The sequence below is a fragment of the Tenrec ecaudatus genome, chromosome 16 (genome assembly GCF_050624435.1).
Source record: "Tenrec ecaudatus isolate mTenEca1 chromosome 16, mTenEca1.hap1, whole genome shotgun sequence".
NCBI classification, from domain to species: domain Eukaryota; kingdom Metazoa; phylum Chordata; class Mammalia; order Afrosoricida; family Tenrecidae; genus Tenrec; species Tenrec ecaudatus.
In genome coordinates this window covers 56,601,086-56,616,670 of record NC_134545.1, presented here as the reverse complement: position 1 = coordinate 56,616,670, position 15,585 = coordinate 56,601,086, and the positions used below count along the sequence as shown (strand labels likewise).

At 37.7% G+C, this 15,585-nt stretch overlaps 1 pseudogene; it reads left to right on the top strand.

Moving 5' to 3' along the window:
- Nucleotides 1–7,483: 7,483 nt before the first annotated feature.
- The window catches only part of LOC142428606 (AP-3 complex subunit beta-2 pseudogene), a 43,242-nt pseudogene continuing 35,140 nt past the window's right edge, over nucleotides 7,484–15,585 (top strand).

Genomic DNA, 15,585 nt, shown 5'->3' with positions numbered 1-15,585 from the left:
TTAAGCTTCAGTCTTTAATCATTTTAGAGTTAATATTGTGCATAATATCAGTTAAATACTCAAATACACTCTATTGCAGGTGAATGTCTAGCATTTCCAACATAATTTTTGAAAAGACCATTTTATTCCTCTACTGAATGATCTTGGCATCTTTGTTGAAAATCAATTGAAAATAGACATATTGATGTGCTTAGGAACTCTCAAATCGATTCCATTGATCAGTTTGAGCATGTGTCGATATTATATCCACAATGTTGCTGAATTTGTTTACCAGCTCTAACATGCTTTTTCATCTGTACCTATCATTGGATTTGTTTGTCTTTCATTTATTTTTATTCCTTATTACTTTAGCCAGAATTATCAGTGCATTTGGATAGTTATTTAGAGAGTAGCCTTCATTTTCTTATTGCCATTCTTAGAGAAACATTTTCAGTCTTTTATAATTGAATGTTATATTAATTGTTTTTTAATTATCATATAGAAGTTCTTGTCTATTCCTGGTTTATTGTGTGCAATTTTTCATGAAGAGAGGTTGGATTTTTTTTCATCTTCTTAAAGTATTAATTGAGATGATCATCTACCGTCCATTCTTTTTAATGCTGGAATTTCTGAGATAAATTCCATCCATCAGGATGTGTAATTCTTTAATACAGTGTTGGATTTGGTTTGCTAACATTTTGTTGAATATGTTTGCATTAATCATCATAATGACCCCTTCGGAATCCTTGTCCCTCAGATCTAAATATTGGTCTGAGTGGCTGAAAAAGAAGGAAAAGTAAAGCTGCAGTGGACTTGGAGTTTTTAATAACTTACAAGTTTATTTCCAACATAGAAAAAAATAATTATAATGAACTGTAAATTTATTTTTCTTAAAAATTATTTGTCTAGCTTTGGTATCAATTTACTATATGAGAATGTTCTCTCAACATCTATTTTTTGGAATTATATGAGACAGATTTGTGTTAAATTTTATTTTAAAGCTTGATAAAATTGCCAGTGGACAATGAATCCTGGGTTTTACTTTTTTGAGAGTCTTTTGAGATAAATTCAAGTCTCTATAGTTCTGTATTTTCCTGAAAATTAAGTATCAAAGACTAGATTGGTTAAATCAAGAGAAATTATGTTTCATAATTATGGAGGCTAGAATATCAAAATTATCATGAAGACTAGGCTTCACTTTCTCTGAAGGGTAACTCCTGCTCTTCCTTGTAGTTCCTGGAAGTACTTGGAAGTTTTTAGCATGTATATGAACCATTCCAATCTTTGTCTTGGGTTTCACATGACAGAGACACACACACGTCTCTGTGTTTCTTGGTCTCTTCTCATTGATTGATTGATTGATTTAAAAGGCACACATTTTATTAGATTTGCCCTTTTTTTATTCCAGTATGACCTCATCTCAATAATATCTCATTTGTAAAATATCCTGTTTCCAAATCTGGTCACATATACTGACATGGTTAGACACGAGAATGTCTTTTTTGGAGAGCATATTCAATCCATGGGGCATTGCTAGTTCAGTGGTATATTTCTCCTTCCCTTCATCCTGAGTTAAGGAGCCATGGTAGTTAGTTTATTGTGCCAGCCTGGTCTATAAACACATGTAGGGTTAATTGAAGGGAGGAGGGATAAATGGTTCGGTGAGCCTCGCCTTTCTAGTTCTCGAGTCTCTTGCTTTCTCATGGTTAGACCAGGGTGCAGCTACCTTAGCCTGTTAGTTCCCTACTTCAGCTGACAAGGTTCACTTCCTACAAGAAGTCCCTGAGGAGAAGCCATATGAACCTACCCCGATTCAGCCCTGGGTGCATCCATGTGGAGACCCCTGCCAGTGCTGAGATGCCTACACATTCACTGATTCAGTTTTCCTCATACAGTTGCCATCATTGCGTCTGTTTTGTGAGATGGAGGAAGACTTTGTGGATTGGTGTTGGACATATGGGTTAATGTTGTACTTGTGGGTTTGGGCAGCACTGGGTTGGAATGTTTTCTTGATGTGCACTTACCCTTTATATTAAACTATCTCTTCTACATGAGTTTCTGTGGACTAGTTTCTCTAAAGTACCCAGACTTACACAAGTGGTATACTTCTCCTTCACTTATCCTGAGTTAAGGAGCCATGGTAGTATAGTAGTTTGCACATTAGGCTGCTAGCCTTATGTCAGCAGTTTGAAACCACCAGCCCTGGGGAAAAGATGAGCTTTTCTACTGGCATAAAGATGTACTGTTTGACAAGGCACATTGCAGTTCCACTCTGTCCTAGGGATGCACCAGAATCAATTTAAAGTGAACTAGAATTTCAGTTTGCAACCTCAGTTGAACCTTAGAAGCCAAGTGTTGGTGAGAATGATTAGGCTTCAGTCCACCGAATCCAAGGGACTGAAATCCAGGTCCATCTTCCTTACAACCCAAGGCAAATTGTTGACCTTAGCTTTTGACCAGGGTCAGGGAAGGATCCAGGGTCAATGCTGCCCTATTCTCATCTGCAAATGCACCTAATGGGTTGGATGACTGCCAAAAGAGATTCAGTTTTACCAATGGCCTTAAGTAAGGCCATTCCCTCTAAACCTTTCAAACACAAGCTATACAGGAGAGGCCCTGAAACCCTCACAATTGTGGGTTTCTTATTCTATTATTCTGCTATGTGTCTGGCCAGAGGTACCCTTCTGGAAGCCTATATGATAAGATATTCTTGGGTAAACCTGTGGAGGTGATTGTGGCCCCAAGGCTTGTATCTGATGTAAGGTGGGTTGGATGTTTGTTGTTGTTGTTGTTAGGTTCCATAGAGTTGGTTCGAAGCAATTGTGGCAATATGCACAATAGATGGAAACAGCGCATGGTCCTGCACCATACTCACAATTGTTCCTGTGTTTGAGCCTATTGTCGAGTCACTGTGTGAATCCATCTTGATGACAGCCTCTCTTTTTAGCTGCCCCTAAATTTTATGTAGCAAAATGGCCTTCTCCAGGGACTGGTCTCTCCTGATAATATGTCCAAAGTATCTTACCATCCTTGCCTCTATGGAGTACTCTGGCCATACTTCTTCCGAGACAGATTGGTTTGTTCTTTGGCAGTCCACAGTACTTCTAATACTCTTCTCCAGCACCACAATTCAAATGCATTGATTCTTCTTTGTCTTCCTTATTCCATGTCCAACTTTCATAGGCATGTGAGACGACTGAGAATACCATGGATTGGTCATGTTCACCTTCATCCTCTAAGTAACTTTCTTGCTTTTCAACATCAAAAGACGTTTTGTGTAGCAGGTTCACCTAATACCAGGTGTTTTTTGGTATCTTGATATATGCCTCCATGAGCATTCATTGTGACTCCAAGTAAAACAAAATCCTTGACATTTCAAACTTTTCTCCATTTATCATGCTATTCCCTTTTAGTCCAGTTGTGATCATTTTGGTGTTCTTTACATTTAGTCATGATCCGTACAGAAGGCTGAAAAATCTTGATTTTCATCAGCGCTTCCAGTTTTCCTCACTTTCAACAAGCAAGGCTGTGTGGACAGCATATTGCATTTTTTTAATAAGCCTTTGTCCCATCCTGATTCACATTCTTCTCTAATTATTTGCTCAGCTTACAGATGGAACAAGTCGGCTGAAAGGATACAACCATTCCTGAAAGGATACACTATTCCTGCCTTTAAACTGTGCAGTCTTCGTTCGTGCTGCTTACACCACTGCCTCTTGACCCATGCATGAGTTCCACATGAGCACAAAGATGTGTTCTGAAATTCCCACTCTGATGACAGTTATCCTGCAGGGGACCAGCCTCCCGACAACCAAATGGGTCCAAGGGACAGTTGTGTAATCGAGGGGTAAATTAAAGAGACATCGGGTAAGGTAAAGCCTGCAAGTGCAGTCATGACATGAAAGAAGCGCAATGTCATCTCATGAGTTTATATAATCTTGACATGCAGGCCACAGCAAGCACATAACAGGAAGGGGTTGCATGATATGCATATGCGTGACAGATGAGGGACGAGTTAGAGCTAGGTGTATACATGCAATAGGAAGGGAAGCACTAGGGCACCCATGTGACAGGAAGGCACGTCTGTAACAAGATGGGTGGGCTCTAGACTCAAAAGGGCAGGCTAACCTGGATCATCTGAATTGGCTTGACCTTACATGTCTTTGGGTTCTCCTTCAGGGGAACAATCCATTATCCTTATCAGAAAGGACTGGGTGGGAAAGGCAACAGGGTCTGATTGCCTTAGATAGCTGACAACCTTCAAGCAGTTGGCCTACAAGTGTATAGTCAGTGACCATGTGTTTGTGAACAGCATCTTAGATTCGGCATTATTATGGGAGGACACCATGGGCAATAATTTGTACTTAGGAGAGTATGAGTGGGATAAAACTCCAACTAACAAATATGGGAACCTTGGCATTCCAGACTCCTTAACATATGCATGTTGAAAATTTGTCTAAATAAACTCTCTTCCTGGTTTTCATTTTCCCACACTATCCATAGTTTATTATTATCCACTCAGTTAAGTGCCTGTTCATAGTCAATAAAGCAAGAGTAAACATCTTTCTTGTGTTTTCTGTTTTCAGTAAAGGTCCAGCTGATCTCAGCAATGTTTCTTGTGCCGCTTCTCCTTCTTAATCCACATGGATTCTCTGGCCGCTCTCTGTTAATGCACTGCTCCTACTGCTGCTGGATGAGCTTCAGCAAACATTTACTGGCATGTGGTATCAATGATACTGTTCTAGAGTAAGGGCATTCTGTTGGGTCACCTATCTTCAGAATGGGAATAAATACCGATCTTTTCCAAGCACTTGGTGAAGTGGTGGTTTCTAAATTTCCTAGTTTAAACAATTAAGTGTTTTCAGTGCTTCATCACTTTGTTGAAACATTTCAATTGGAGTTCTGTAAGTTCCTGGTAGCTTGGTTTGGGCTAATGTTGTCAGTGCAGCTTGAACTTCTTCCTTCAGTAAGATTGATTACTGGCACGAGTAATTCACCAACCTCTGAAGGTGAGACTGCTGCTTGGAGTGGCCTTCCAATAGCCTTCAAAGGCAAACGTAGGCAGGGGTGGGCTCTTGAACCTATGAAGGAGAGGAGTGATTGGCAGTACCTCAGGGAACATTTTAGGGAAATTGGGATAGTTGAACTCCAAATGTGCTGAAGGTAGTGTTGCTGAGGGAAGTTAACAGTTACTCAAGGGCTTGGCTCCCGAATGCCTTCTGGCTAGGCTTCGGCAATGGAAAACCCGCCGGGAGGAAAAGAAACCCCAGTAACACACTGGCAAAGGCTAAAGTGAACACCCGCAGTACTAAACAGCTTGTTTGTAAAACCAGGAGGGAACACAGGCAGGAAGGGAGGGAAGGGAGGATGGAACCCAGGGGCTAGGCGGGGCTGTCCTCTGGGGCAGGGCAGACAGTCCACTGAGTCCCGCACCCCCATGTGCTTGGAGCGGTGGGCGGCATCTTGCCACGTCATGTGCTCAGTTGTCCAACAACAAAAATGGCAGCGGCCACTGGTGAGCGCCATCTTGCCAGGAGCGGATAGTCCTGTGACCAGGAAAATGGTGACCTCCCCATGCGGTTTAGTGGCGTGGTGGAGGGCAAGCCACTGAATCCACATCCTGCAGAGACCAACAGGGTTTCCCGCGTGTGCATGCAGACCACTGAAACTCAAAAAGGCGCAGAGTTCCCATCCCATCCCAGGAAGCTAGGCAGGGGAGTGCATGGAAGCCCCGGAAACAGAAAGGCAGAGCCGCAGCCTCTCCTAAAACTAGGGAGCACAGATAGAAATACAGACACGAAGGGATGGGGCTTCCGCAACACATTACACATAGTGAAAATGAGCAGTTCACAGCGACTTCCGGGATAAATCAAGGCTGGCGTCCTTTCAAATCGCGCCCAGTTTTAAAGTCCAGCTGAGCCGCTGTTTCCTCAGCCTCAGATCTCCGAGTCGCTGAGCCATAGGTGAGGTCTCGCTTATGGGAGAAATACCTCCAATCCTTTGCTTCACGCCAAAGTCTGGTTTGTGATCCAAGTGAGTTTATAGGGGCTAGAAGCGGCACAGATGTGCGAGCGCAGCCGCTGCGCTGGGCTGTGAAGGCTGGCCATGCTGACCTGAGATCCAGAGAGAAACAGCTCTGTCTTTTCAGGACTCCCGCTAGGAGGCGTGGTCGACAATACTGGTCGACCCCATTGGCTGAATCAAATTCACCTGGCTGACGTGGGCCTATCCAGGTGTAACGCCCACCTAGGTGTACCCATTCCTGGCCAGGAGCATTCCTTTTCTGCATGGACTCCTTGACATTGTCTCCCCTTCACTCCTCTTCCAGCACTGAATCCCCCTCCCCCCAAAACCCTTATTCTACTTGCTATCTCCAGAGCTTCATCAATCCAGGGTTTTGATAGTGACTCTGTGTATTCTTTCCACTTTCTTTGGATGATTCCTGTATCCTTCAATATTTTGCCCACAGAATCTATATAAATTTTGCAAATCAAGTCTTGACTCTTTTCTTCAGCTCATTCAGTTTAAGATAATCTGAGTGTGCTCTTTCTTTCTCCACTTTCTAACTCTAGTGCTGTGCACATTTTATTGTAGTTACTCTGTCTTCTTCGGTTTCCCTTTGTAATTTTCTGTTTGTTCAGCTCTTTGACTTCAGCATTTTCCCATGTTCCTTTGCTATTCTATGGTAAAGAGAAAATTTTAGTCTCTTCTGGTGTCCACTTTGATCTGATCTTTCTTTCCTGTAAATTAGATAAAAAGGAGAAAGTGCCAGTGGCTCTCTGCAGTGACTTCCTCCTGTCTTGGGATGAGGATGCTGATCTGGCTCCCTTGTCTTTTAGAACCCTCTCTTGAACCTGGGATGAGAAGGAACACGGAGGCCACAAAAGTCCAAATAGGCCAGGCAGCCATGTCCTTCTCTGCACCCACACCAGAAGGCTTCGAGGAATGGGATTCTGACTTCCTCCATCTGACCCTGACCGATTCTCCATATCATCATGGGACCAAGCTTGTCAAGACACAGAACCCCGTGTCTGTTATTGATCAGAAAACTCAGCACATGGAACCTCTGCTCCATACTGCACCCTACTGGAGATAGGAGATTTAGATTACCAAAAGGGGAAGGAAATTGCAGTTCCCAGGATGTCAAATTGGAGTCAGAGATTTTGCACCAATTCACAATGTGCATATGTACATATATTGTAATGAATCACTTTAGTGGATTCAAAGTTGGGCCAATCCTAATGATATTCTTTCTCTTGCCCCATTTGAAGTTATAATAGAAGATCAGATGAAGACCTGTCTACATTTGTTTACATGAATGTCTGTTTTCTAACTCTCACCATTAAAATGTCCAAGAAATAATGGCACCTTAATAGCAATAAGTTTGCTTAGCATCCACATTGTGGTTTTCAAATTTCATTCCTGTGTTATTTACATAACCTCGTGTCGACTTGAAGCTATGAGTGAAGTGGTGGGCTGTGATATTTAGGTTTCTTGTGTCAACATGGCTCCCATGGGAACATGTGGACGAAGGTCAGTCTGTCATTCAGGCTGAAGCTTGATTTGAGGCTGGCCTCTTCCTTTTGTCTCCCTGCAGGCAGGTCACACTCTCTCTCTGTTTTCACCTTCCTGTCTGCAAGTCATTGGTCATGCTGATACCTGCGAGAGCCCTGGGGGATGCTTCATTGCCACTGGATCCATGAGATTCTGCACCCACTTGCCTGTGATCTTCCTGCATTTTGTATCATTACATGTGCTGAGTGAGGCTGAAGAGGGATTTATAGACTACTATAGGACGTATCTGCTAATATAGGGTTTATGGGCTTGATCTGGACTGGGATGGGATGTTTGGTATAAACCTCTCTCTTAAATATATATGAATGTCCCTGGATTTGTTTCGCTAGTCAACTTGGTCTAATACAATTCGCTACCAGAAGGAACTAGACTTCGTAAGACAAAGAGCTTATAAAAGTTGGAAACTTCCAGCACTGCAGTATAGGTGGATGAGAGGTCAGACTCAACATGCTACATTCCTACTTGCTAGTCCTACTCAACATGCTATATTGCTACATTCCATACATGGCTGTAATCACGCAGATATTGAATTATGTAATAACGTTCTAAATAGTTTTCCTCTTTCCTTTCTACTGCTCATTTTTACGTTTCCACCAACACAATCAGACATTTCCTCCAAACATTGACATAATCTAACTACTCTTTTGCATAAACCTATCATTTATTATAATTCATTTCTTATTTAAAATATGATAAATTTTATTGCTTGATTTAGGGTTTCCCCCCTACCACAAAGCTCTCTCTAATCTCGCCGCATTCATGTCTATAATTAAGTATTCTAATTTCCCTTTCTTGAACATTTGCTGATAGTGTGTCTAAAGCAAAACCAAAACAAAGCCACTCCTACCGACTCAATCCAGACCGGAGCACAAACTTTTTGCTCTACCCAAGGGTCTCTCCATTGTGCCAGGCCCTGGGGATTTCTTCTGTGTTGGAGCACTCTTTCAATGAATTGTCCTTTCATTATAATTTTCATCATGAATTTTTTTCTACTTGTCTTTTCCAAGAACTATTGTGAGATTATTGAGTGTAGAAACTGTATTTTATCTGTTTTTTAAACTTTGGTATCTAAAGCATGGTCTGATACATACTAAGCACCCTATAAATATTCAGTGAATAAGTGAATTGTGTACACACCCACACATACTTGATGACCAGGAGACTACTTGAGTGCAGGGACAGGTTTTTATATGTTTATATTTCTTGGGTATTTAAGAGAAATAAAAAATTATATTTCCTTAAAGGGAGTAAGAGTGTTCTTTCAGAGGTAGACAACCAGGACATTAACTAACATGTGATATTTCAAGTGCTATCTCAGTAACAAATTATAGTTGGTTGATCATTTTTCTTAAATTTAAACTGATCCTCATAAAAGAGAACTTCTAAGAGAATGTCGGCAATATAATTATGCCTCAATTTTCTTTTCTCTATTTCTGATTCTTTGTAAGTTTTTCTTATCTTTAATGAAATCCTCCACCAGTGTCTACAGTTAATATCATATATTTGCATATTGATTAGTAATTACAATGTAAAACACATAAAACCCTCAATAAAGTATAGTATTTGAATTACTGTCAGCAATAAAGAGACCATCTAGATGAAACCCTATTAGGGTGCTTTTGATTTTCCTTAATATTTGATTAGATTTCATCAACCTTTCACACAAGGGAATTCAATAGATGCCTAGCCACATAGTAAATTACTGTCATGCATTTTTATTTCTATTGGTTATTACTGTTATGGAAAAGCTCTCAAAAGATTCTGTATAGAGATTGTAGGATACTCCATTTGCTTTCTCTGATGATTTATCATAATTGAAAGTGAAAAGTTCCAGGAAGTCAATGTCATATTATCTTTTAAGAAAAAATACTCTTGGTATTGTTCCTATTTTCTTAAATTTTAAGGTTTACAAATGGTTTTCACTAAAACTTTAAACATAGCCTTTATGGTATATAAGACTCATGAACCATAAGACTTTATTGAGCCTATTGAAATGATATATGTATTCACATAAGCTGTGTTTTGCATTTTTGTATATTTTTTGTTCTGGTAAATAGATAAAAATAACTTCCAATTAAATCATTTTACATGTATAACTCAGTGACATTGATTGCAATCATTATGAAAACAACCTACATATATGCAAAATATACATAGCAATACAGTAAATTGTTATCATTCACTAGTATTTCTCTTTATTATTCAATCAACATATTAACAGATAGACAAAATGTGGCATATACCTACAGTGGAATAGTGCTGAGTCATAAAGTTTGGGGACAGCAGTTCATGACTCACATGTTTATACTAATAAATGGTACGCACTCAACTATTTCCTTGACTCTAATATTTCATTTTAACTTTAAGGGAATTTCGTAGTTATGGATTTAATTTATGAGGCATTGCATATACTCTATTTTTTTGTATTCTCAACTCTCATAAGAAGAAATCACTGTCAGCTATGAGGAAACTTGGTAGAGAACATGAAGCTGACTTTGTAAGAGGAGGCCATAAAGGCAACACTTACTGAAAAGTATATAATATTAACCAGGCATTGTTCTAAGGACTATACACATGATATATTATTTTATTTCCACAACATTTGAATGTACTAAGACAAAGACAAAATTTTTATCTGAGGCTTTGATGTTAAAAATACTGGAAATTAACATGTGAAAATTCAAACCTACATAGATCCAGGTCCCCAAATTGCATTATTTTTGGTACACCACATTTCTGCCATTTAAAGTTAAAATATTTCCATCCAAATTCATGATTGAAACAGAGACTTGTGGAGTAGTGTTACATATTGAAAGCATATACGTATTTAAAGAATACTCAAAATAGAATGCCCAGGAGTACACTACTAACTTTAAGAAACAGAATTTTATCAGCAGCTTGGAAGACAGATGTTTGCCTGTTCTCTACCAAGCTTCACTCATGTGCTCCAAAGTTTCACCATTCCTGCCCAGCAATATTGTACAATTACTACCAAAATTGCTTTCAACCCTTCTTTTCCTTATTGAACTCCTTTATATCAGGTCCCTTCACTCCCCTTCTTCCACTGAGCCCCCCAGAAACTCTTATTCTAGCTTTGCCACCCATGTGTATCTCCCTAAAATACATGTTCACCTTTGAAAAGGTAGATAAAATTCTGTTCATAAACTTAGATGATTGCTTATATTATTAATCACTGCTTTCTTTTGCTTTTTTCTAGCCTTGTGTATATTGAAGGAGCCCTGGTAGCTCAGTGTGTTAAGCATTGGGCTTCTAATTGCAAAATCAGGGGTCCAAGGGAGAGAGAGGAGACTACCTGCTCCTAAAATAATTACAGTCGAGGAGACTGAGGAGAAATTCTACTCTGCACTGTGATGTGGCTCCGAGTCAGACTTGAGCAATGGGAGCGGTTTGGACGTGGTGGTTTACATGTATGTTGACACTGTAAAGCATTTCTTATCATTCCTGGATGGGAGTCAATTTTATAATTTATGGTGATGATTTTCCTGCCTCTATGTATTTGTAGCATTGCCATATTATTTCTAATATAATGTTGCTATAAATGTTATTTTACATTTTTGGTATACTTGTGCAAGAGTATGTATAAATATGCACATAGGATTATAATATTTAAGTCTTAGAAGGTATATACTTCAATTTCAACTGAAAATACAAAATAAATTTTATTAAGCTTTTACTATATATTCATGATAATATCAAAAGTTGAATAACATTAGATATTATGCATTTTCTAAAGCAAATCAAATGATAGTTCTGTGAGAATACTTCCGTATAATTTCAATTTGCATTTTCTTGTTTACTCTGAGCTTTTAGAATCTTTCATGTTTATGTAGTATTCTATTAAGTCACTGTGCAAATTTGCCCTTTCCTTCCAGTGAACCCTGGTGATGTGCATTGCGTTGTGATCCTGAAGACTGGTGGTTTGATACCACCAGCCTCTCTGAGGGAGAAAAGTTGAGCTTTCTAGTCCCATAAAGAGTTATAGGCTCTGAAACTTACAGGGAAGTTCTACCCTGTCCTGGTGGGTTGATAGGAGTTGGTATTGACTTGAAAGCAGGGAGAGTGAGTTATAATGAATTATCTTCTTGTTAAAATTTTGGAATCATTTTATATATTTTGGATTCCAATTTTATTAATATATATCATAAAAACCTTTCTGTCTGTGGCTTATCTTTTTCATTTTAAATATATTCTTATGAATTGATAACTAATTTTAATGCAGTTACATCTATTCATATTTTTTCTATAATTTGCAAGAACCAAGATTTTAAAAAATCAAAATATCTTACACCCAAATATACTCCCTATCTAGTTAGAGCTTTTTACTTAATATACTTTTGCCTTTCACATTTAAACTTAACGTCGATGGGAAGTTGCTTTTGAGGCATAGTATTTGCTGTACACATAACTAGTTATTTCAGCACTATTTATTGAATAGCTCATCCTTTCCTGAGAGTATTTGTTTGAGTCAGTTTTAGTTAGTGACCTCTCTATACTGATTATTTCATCTATTTTCCTATTTTTGCACTAGCAGTCCACTCTTTACTCTGGTTTTATAATAAATGTTGAAAAATAGCACACCATTTTGCCATATTTTTATTCAGAACGTGCTGGTTATTATTTTACTTTACATTCTTATATACATTATAAGAAGTCAGTCTGTCAAAAATTTTGCCTTTTACTCCCAAGAAATAACTTTCATATTATATGGGTCATAGATGAGTCATTTTACTTCCTAGTTTATCAGCTTTCTTTTCATAAAATTGCATAATATGCTTTACTAACTTCACAGAATTTATGTGAGAATCAAAAAAAATAGTATATGTAAAATACATTGTCTGCAATTGCTATCTAAAGCACCACAGATACTGTTACTTAAAGGATTGTTATAGCTCATTTTCATTTTTGAATTATTAGTGTAATTTCCCAGTATGCTCCCAGTCGTAATTCTCCGTGCTCAAAAATAAAGCCATACCACCATGTTAATATCAAGAGAAGGCTTCTATAGCTCAACTGTACTTATATAAATTTACCATAGTTTTCTCTATTGATTTGATAAGAAACTGTCTTGTTAGCTTACAGAGTTAAACTAATTTCCATACTTTACAGAATAACATATTTACAAAGGTTTGTGAGCTTTCAATTCAAGGACCACTAGAGAATAACTTTAGTTCTTACTAAGAATAAAGGGTTTAATTAGCCTCATTTTGATACATACATTGAAAATGACACAAGATTTAGATCTTAATTTAGATTTGAGAAATGAACTGATTTGCTTCGACTAATTTGCTTAATTCTTTTGAGCGTCATGTATCTCCTATAAAAAACCAGGCTTGTGATATGAAAGCCTCATGTTACAGTTAGAGATAAATGTCCCAGGACAGCTTCCTCTGGAAAGAAATCTTGCAAAATTGTTTATATAGCAAATAATATTTTTGAATACAAATAAATCAACACAATTGGAATATTTTGATGGTAATATCTGATTAATCATCTTATGAAGACTCATTTGTTTATTAATTTGAAAACAGTGTTATCTACATAAGTGGGAATGATTTCGATTTCTGTGTTTAATGGGAAAAAACTCAATTAAGTTTTAAAGAGTCTTAAGAGAATATGAAAATAATAAATAATTAACTAGTCATCTGCAAAATCACTCATGTGTTAGGAATAGTAGGATCCATTGGACCTTTATTTGAAAATTAAATATTTGCTTTTTATGTGTAGAAGGCTAACTGAACAGTATAAAATCAAGGTCATCTTCTGACTCACAACCATTCAGGGACCCTATAAGAGAGCAGCACTCTAACTTCTTCAATCTCAGAGGCAGGAAAGGTCATTGCTTTTCAAGGTAAATTGACAAATCAATAAATGTCTTCTATTTAGAAAACATATAAGAATGTATGAACTGAAGCAGAGATAGAAAATATAAAATTATCAGATCACACATCTTTCATAAGAGAGTAAATCAATATCGTCTAAAATTGAATACAGATTTAAAAAGTAGCTTAAATGTCTTGTTTTTTCATTTTTTTGGAATGTCTTGTTTTTTCAAAGTCATTTTTATTTAAATAACAGAAGCAATGTGACTGTGATAAAGGTCCTTTTTCTGAACTATTGTTTTTTATTCAATCTTTTGTTTATAGTGTTATTTTCAAAGTTAATCAAATTTACATATTAAAAGAGCACAGATTTCTCTCTTTGATGTTGGCAATTAACTTCAAGGAATAAATTGATCAAACATAACTTGCAGAAACAATTAAAATATTATCATTTTATTTTGAGCCCTTGGAAATCTGCTAGAGAAAGAATGAGAAAAACAGGACTTTGGATCTTTATATTTGTTTTAGTGTTACCTCTAATGAGGGTTTATGTCCTGTAGAAACAGAGTCATATTCATTAACCACAGCTTAGAGTTAAGGAGAGGTGTGGTTGTTTCTTAATCTGGATGTGCTCCATCAGCAAAAGGACGTCCCCCCGGGCTGCATTCCACTATGGTCAACTCTACTTTGAGAAGAAGGCGCTTCCTCAATTGGCATTTTGAATGCTCTCTGCTCCAAGGAGCTCTTCTTCTACAATCACCTCTGACAATGTGTGGGTGCAATTCATAAGGTTTTCAGTTTATCTGACAATGCTCACAAAGTTGTCAATGGCTAGTCAGAATAAGAAACAATTTTAAACATCTATTGATAATTGGAACCTGAAATGTACAAAGTAGGGATATACAAAATATGAAAATTGGAAGACATTAAATGTGAAATGCAAGGTAAAAATATCAATACCCAGGGCAGCAGTGTGCTGAAATGCACTGATATTAGTCATTTGGTTCATTATGCAAAGAATGGCAAATAAAAGAGGAATGACATAGTTTTCAAAGACAAAAAGAGTGTTTCAAGATCTCTCTTGAAGTATTATGCTGACTGTGATACAATACCTATGTACATACAGGGACATCCAGTTAATACAAATATGATTCAAATTTCTATGCCAACCACTAAAGCTAGTAATAAATAAATTGAAGAATTCTACAAATTTCTTCATTCTGAAATTGATCAAACATGACATTAAGATGCATTAATGACAGAAGTCCTGATGAGCTGTGGGATGACATCTACAACATCACACTTGAAGACGGATAATATAATTAAAAGACAGAAAATATAAGCACCGATGGATATCAGAAAAGACTCTGAAACTGACTTTTGTTCATAGAGTAGTTAAAGGAAATGGATAAAATAATGAATAAATGATGAGAGCAGAAAAGTTAAAAGGTCAGATCAAGAAGACAATGTATCAAGTTATAGTTAATTAATATGACCTTTCTTGCCTTAATTCCCTATGTGATATATTATAATTCTGGACTTTGTATGTCTGTGAGTACAGTCCCATTTTGTCAGGCATCTGTACTAATGGGCAAAAAGGTTTCTGTTAGGTGCTGGGGCGGTTTCTGCTCATCGCGCCCTTATATTCAAATAAGGAATCATTGCCCTTTCCTGTGCAATCTTCCCAGTTGTAATTACGTTTGAGTTCATCTATGAAGTCGCCGTTGTCAGTCTATCTTGTCAGAGGTCTCTTGTTTGCTGCCTGTTTCTTACCAAGAATTATGTCATTCTCCAGGGACTGGTGTCCCCTGACAACATGTCCAAAAACATGAGACAAAGGTGTGCCATCTTTCTCAAAGATCCTGACTGTACTTGCAAGTCAGATCTGTTTCTTCTATCGGCAGTCCATGTTCTTCTCCAGCACCATAGTTCAAATGCATTGCGCTTTTCTTCAATCTTCCTTATTCAGTGTCCAACTTTCAAATACATATGAGGCGACTGAAATTCCCATGGCCTATGTCAGGCGCACCTTAGTCCTCAAAGTAACATTTTTCATATTCAACACTTTAAAGAGGTCTTGTGCAATAGATTTACCTAGTGCAATGGCTCCTTTGATTTCTTGATTGCTGTTTCTATGAGCATTGCTTGTGGATCCAAGGAAGATACTATACTTGAAAATCTAAATCTTTTT